Here is a 6,637-nt window from a genome sequence, read left to right as displayed (position 1 = left end):
TATTATGGAAGGTAAGGGAAAAACAAAGACCTTTCCAGGATGTGACCTTCAGGCAGAACACTGAAAGAAATGAGGTGGAGGGTCAAACAGATATGTAAGGTTATGTCATTTTATGAGGAGACAGAAGCAAGTGAAATAGCATTGAGAGAGAGTGTGCTTGTTTCTTGTGAGGAAAGCAAGATGGCCAGTGTGCCTGAAGCTTGGTGGGTAATGGGGAGAATGGCCAGACATGAAGTTAGTTAGCTGGTGGACCCATGACACAGGCATCTTAGTCATTTTAAGGATTTGTGTATTTACTGTGCATGATATTGGATGACTTTGAGGCGTGTGAGCAAAGAGCTGACTTGATATAACTTCTACATTTAAACAATCACATTAAATTCTATGTGGAGAATAGAGAATCTATTAGAATGCCCTTAATCCTTTGGGTAAGAATTAAAGGTAATGCAGGCAAGGATGATGGTGGTGAATTTATGAAAATTTGTTAGATTCTGGATGAATTTGAACACAAAACTTTCAGTATCTGCTGAGAGCTTAGATATATTGTGTGAAGACAAGAGGCACCAAAGATCATTGCTAATTTTTATTTATCTTTATTAACTGGAAAAATGACCTTGATATCAATAAATTAGACTATTAACAGAGCACAAGTATGATTGATATAGGTTTGAATGAGCTTTGTACATCAGGGGAATAATTTGAATGGAATTATTTCTTCCTAATAATTAATGTTTTTATGCCTCGAATAATATATTTTTAAAACTTTTATGTTCAGATTAGCATGTAGGTTATATGTCTTTAAAGGCTTTAAGATATTGCTATCAAATTATCAATCTATTTGTAATAATTTAGATTTTTCTGAGCATGATTATATTCCATTTTTTAAGGTAATAAGAATAGTAAAATGTTTTTTGTTTGTGGCAACATATACTTTACTATGAAGAATTAACTCAGAACAGAAACAATTAGCAAATAAGTCAGAATATAGCAGGTGGATTATGTTATAGAAGGTAATTGGAGATGAAAAATACAGTGAATACAAATTGTCTAAATTATAAGCAATGTCCTACTTGACAGTGGTTACTATAGCTCAAGTATACTGTGCCACATTGTAAATGATGTGAAAATAATCATTGATGTTTGGAAGAATTAAATTTTTCAAATATTTTCTTTTGATCTTTGGATATTTCTTAGACACACTTGTTGCGTCATCTTTACATACACAGACAATCCATCCATACACAATTAAATATTTTACAGTTCTTTATTTCTATCTCTTTCTCTTTGCCTCATTAACCATATTAATTTTTACAAAAGTAGTAGTTTAAATTTCTGTTAATAACCTGATGTGGAAGTTTCTAGTTAATTTTTGAAGTTGTGGGACTTTGTTAAGACATAGAAATGTGATTTCTAGGAATCTGTTTACTAAGTATATCTGAACTAGAATGACAAGAAAATGTTTATGTATAATAAAATATCCACTTCTACCTATCTCTGGTTTCTTTGCACATCAATGAAAGGCATGATAGAAAAACATAAACATATATTTTGAGAGATTTTAAACAAATTATTGCTAATTTTTGTCACACTTTAATGACATATAATGCATTTATATATTTTTATATTACATAACATATTATACTACATAATACATTACATTTAGATATATAAAGTATGTTTTCATTTGAAATTTATTTGATTTCTTGGAAAGCTGGGAATGGAGCCACCATTTGACCCAGCTATTCCCCTTCTCGGTCTATTCCCTAAAGACCTAAAAAGAGCATGCTACAGGGACACTGCTACATCAATGTTCATAGCAGCACAATTCACAATAGCAAGACTGTGGAACCAACCTAGATGCCCTTCAATAGATGAATGGATAAAAAAAAATGTGTCATTTATACACAATGGAGTATTACTCTGCATTAAAAAATGTCAAAATCATAGAAATTGCAGGGAAATGGATGGCATTAGAGCAGATTATGCTAAGTGAAGCTAGCCAATCCCTAAAAAACAAATGCCAAATGTCTTCTTTGATATAAGGAGAGCAACTAAGAACAGAGTAGGGTTGAAGAGCATGAGAAGAAGATTAACATTAAACAGGGATGAGAGGTGGGAGGGAAAGGGAGAGAGAAGGGAAATTGCATGGAAATGGAAGGAGACCCTCAGGGTTATACAAAAGTACATACAAGAGGAAGTGAGGGGAAAGGGAAAAATAATACAAGGGGGAGAAATGAATGACAGTAGAGGGGGCAGAGAGAGAAGAGGGGAGGGGAGGGGAGGGGAGGGGGGATAGTAGAGGATAGGAAAGGCAGCAGAACACAACAGACACTAGTATGGCAATATGTAAATCAATGGATGTGTAACTGATGTGATTCTGCAATCTGTATATGGGGTAAAAATGGGAGCTCATAACCCACTTGAATCAAAGTGTGAAATATGATATATCAAGAACTATGTAATGTTTTAAACAACCAACAATAAAAAATTAAAAAAAAATTTACACTTTGAAAATGTAGTCATCAGATTGCACCAAGATGGTACAATAGTAGTTTCCCGATATGTATCTCCCCTCACCAATATTAATTTGGAGTAATTCATGGATAAAAGTGACTTTGTGGGATGTTTGGGATCAAGATGGTTTTAAGCACCAGTAGAGCTCAAGACAAAAATAAAAGGGTTATTTTGAGAAGTCAGGCCTATGCCTAAATGACCATAGGATTACTGACCATAGGTCTTACTAAAGATCTGGAGAAAGCCCCACAACATGGCCCTATTTATTCTTGGATTTGCCATTAGCATCATCTGCCAAGGAACCCAGCAAAAAATCATGCAAGACCATGATACAGCAAACAGTCCCACTGACCTTGGTACTGGCTGTGGACCTAGGAGCTACCCATCATGACCTGGCTCCAGCATCTCTCAGCTGCCAGGAATTGGATGAGATACACATACATCCATGCTCCAATACAGGACTTATAACATCAATTTGACTGTAGATCCTAAAAATACTCTGCAACTTGTCTGTAGCCACTTTCAACTACATACCTGGAACATTCCTTCTTGCTTAGGACCCCCCCAGGAAACTCTTATTCATACTCCTAAGGAAGGCTCTAGACCTTTGTCTTACTGCAGGTTTAGAAATAATTTTGTAGCTTGGATCTAGTACCCTGACACTCAACACATGCTGAGCAGCATTTGTACTGCTTCTCAGCAAGATGGACAAGACAGAAATCACAGAAATTCAATATTGGACAGTCAGAGACTAAGAGATCCAGAGAATTGAATATTTTTAATAGAGAAAAATAAAGAGTACATTGGAGTCATGTCAGTAGTGACAATGCAGCAGGTCACTGCAGAGGAGAGGGATAGCACAGATAGAGAAGCATAGCAGACATATTTGGTGTAGGAAAATTTGTAGATGAGAAAAACAGTATGAACTCAGTCAAATCAAAGACTATAGAGTGAGCTCGAGTTTGAAAACTACTGCATGTTTCTCAACTGGTCAGCAGAGAGCCAAAGCAGGGAGCCATCTTCAGGAGGTCACATTGGAGCTTTTTGATACAGAAACCCAAGAGATCATGGCCAATGTTGCCACATTAACTCAACCAGTGTTCACTGGGTGGCCTAGAATATATGTACCTGGCAGTATGTAATTGAAATGTGTGGGAGGCCTTTCCTCACACATGATTTGAGTTACCTCCCTGGCTGTTTGAGAGCTTCTTAGACACAGCTGTGTCAGAGCTTTCCCCACCCTTCTCCAGGTCCAAGGGCTTGATCGTGCAGAGGCATGTCTGGCCACTGCCCCAAAGAGCCAATTGTCGCCCCTTACCTTGGGATGCTGCCCCCCTTAACCTTAATTGGATGGGATTTTCCCTTGAATTTTTTGTTCCCCAATAAAAGCCCACTTTCTGGCATGTTTTCTCTCTCTGGCTAGTCTCTTCTCTAAACCTCGCCACCACATTTGGTGGCTGGAGGCAGAAGCTAGGAGAAGCCATCTGGAAGCTGGTATTAAAGGTAATGAGGGTCTTGTCTTTTTAATTTAAAACTCCCTAGCAATTACTTATGAACTGAACCTTCTTTCATGAAGCCAGAGCTGGTCGAGTGGCAGAGAAATGGGCACCAAGATGATTGTACCCACAGGGAATTCACATTGGAGACATGGAGGAGAATTCAACTTGCATTCCCTTTTAGTCTGAAAGTTCACACTATCAGCTGATGAAGGGTAAGAAACTGAACTCGTGAGTGTGGTTACACTTGAAATTGAGCCTGGAAAAGCCATAATTAGGGTAGAGGGTGAAAGAACTGTGCAGGGTTTGTTACCCCACCCTGTGAGAAGAATTCTTGGGTGGACCCTGAGATTCACACTTCCACCAGAGAATGGTCTCTGCCCAGTCACAGGGTTGGGTGGATCTAAATTTCTTTTGAGTAGATACCACCTGACAAAGTTCCTAAGTTTTGATTAGAGTTAAACCTCTCTGGAACTTATCATTTAGTACTCTGAACCAACCTCAAGCTGATAGACTATCTGGGCAAAACTCCAATTGACAAGTACTTCCTATCTGTCCTACTTTACATTAGTGAGAAGGGAAGCCAATACCGTTCAGCCATTATCTGTTCAGGCCACTCCAGGATGCAGGTTAGTGAGCAACAGAAAAGTAGAAAGAGTTTGAAAATCCCCAGTCCTTTGTCTTTCTAAGGGATACATAGCCCAGAAAGAAATGGAAAGCAGAACAGTCTGGCACAGTCAGTGAACATCCATCCTGGTCAACAGTTTTGACAACAACAGTTTTGTTGTTAATTGCTGAACTCACCATTCCTGTTTCTGTGGTCATTAGTGTATTTGATTTCATAGTAGGCACCTAGTATTTATTTGAATGTTGTATATTGTTTTTTTTTTTCCCCTTCTTTTTACTGTTGTTGGTTCTGTTTATTTCCCCCTTTCTGTGTGGTGCTGGGAATCTACTGTTAACACTGAGTTCATGGAGTAGAAACTTGGCTGCTGAGCTACACTCATAACCAGATACATCCACACCTCAGCCAACAGACACCTTGATCTAGACAAAACTATCCCCACTCAAATTTTAGCAATATTTCAACATGAACAAGAGGGGATAGAAAAACTCCAAACTGATGACCAGTTCTCAAGTTGGAATGGCTAGGGGGCCTTCATGTCCCACTCATGGATACCCCATACTCCTAGAGCAAACAGAAGGAAATAACCTGAAGTCTGAGGACACCACACTGATGAAGGGCACCCAGACTAGATTGTTCCTATACCCTTTTGGAGTATACAGAGTTGTGCAGTCTAGAACAATTGCAGACTGTGCATCTTATATACCCTGCTGTATAGAACACAGTTGCCTGATCTATAGGAAGTCCCTCACACATGTAAGACATTAAAAAAAGGATCCCCAAGCTCTGACACAATACATACTGTATCAAGGTAAACTAATCATGAACTAGACTAAATTTTGGGCCCCTCTAAATGGAGAGAAACTTGTTCCTATTGAGAGTGAAACCAAGCTCCAAAGAACTGATGGATGCCAAGAAGCTGGGAGTGGAGATTGCACTCTGCCCCCACCTATCTAGCACATGCTAATCATATCTACATATGCACACTGCCTACCTTCTGTCTCACTTTGCTGTAACTACTGCCTCTTCTACTTTAAAAATTCTGCTCATCTTCAGGGATTTTGAAGATGAAACTTTTAAAATAATAGTTTTATTTTGTCTTCTTTCAAAACTGGCTTTGAATAAAATCATTATCCTACCAATTTGATTTCAAATATTTCTGGAGCAATGAGCAAACAGAAAAGGCTGTCCCTCTGGGGGGTCCCTCTGAGGGGAGTAGCAGCCTGTTGGCACTCACAGAGCAGTTTGATAGCCCTCAAGAGGAATATCACAAGCATGCCTAGGGGTTGTGTCATGAGCTGGGTGGGATTAACCTTTTAGCAGGCACATTCAGAAAAGCAAACAGAAATAAATAACCTGAAAGCTGAGGACACCATAGCCTGGGATCCCTGAATAAAATGACTCTTAAATCAAAACTTAGTAGTCCCTAGATAAAAATGATTCCCAACCAAAAAAAAAAAAAAAATGGCAGAGCTGATGCCAATATTAAAATATTAATCTGATGCCAATAATTGTAACCTAGCCTTTTCTTCCCAGGCTGGTACTGATGCCACCCAGTAACAACCATTGCCTCAGAAAGTAGTAGAAGTAAATTAAACTAAGGAGGCAAAAGACTTCTCCAATAAAAATTATAGAACACTGAAGAAAGAAATGGAAAGACTTTTCATGTTCATGGATAGGTACAACTAATAATGCTAAAATGACCCAAATTCCAAAAATCATCTACAGATTTAATGCAATCTCCATCAAGATACCAATGACATTGTTCATAGAACCAGCAAAAACAGCCCTAAAACTCATGCTCAAGAATAAAAGACCAAGGTGATTCTAAGCAAAAAAAGCAATGCTGGAGGCATCACAACAGCTGATTTCAAATTATACTACAGAGCAATAGAAACAACAACTGCATGGAATGAAAAAAAAAAAAAAAAAACATGGATCAATGGAATAGAACAGAAGATACAGAGACAAACCCACACAAATACAGTCACCTGGCCCACAA

The sequence above is a fragment of the Marmota flaviventris genome, chromosome 6 (assembly GCF_047511675.1).
Source record: "Marmota flaviventris isolate mMarFla1 chromosome 6, mMarFla1.hap1, whole genome shotgun sequence".
Classification (NCBI taxonomy): domain Eukaryota; kingdom Metazoa; phylum Chordata; class Mammalia; order Rodentia; family Sciuridae; genus Marmota; species Marmota flaviventris.
Note: the sequence above shows the minus strand (reverse complement) of the source record.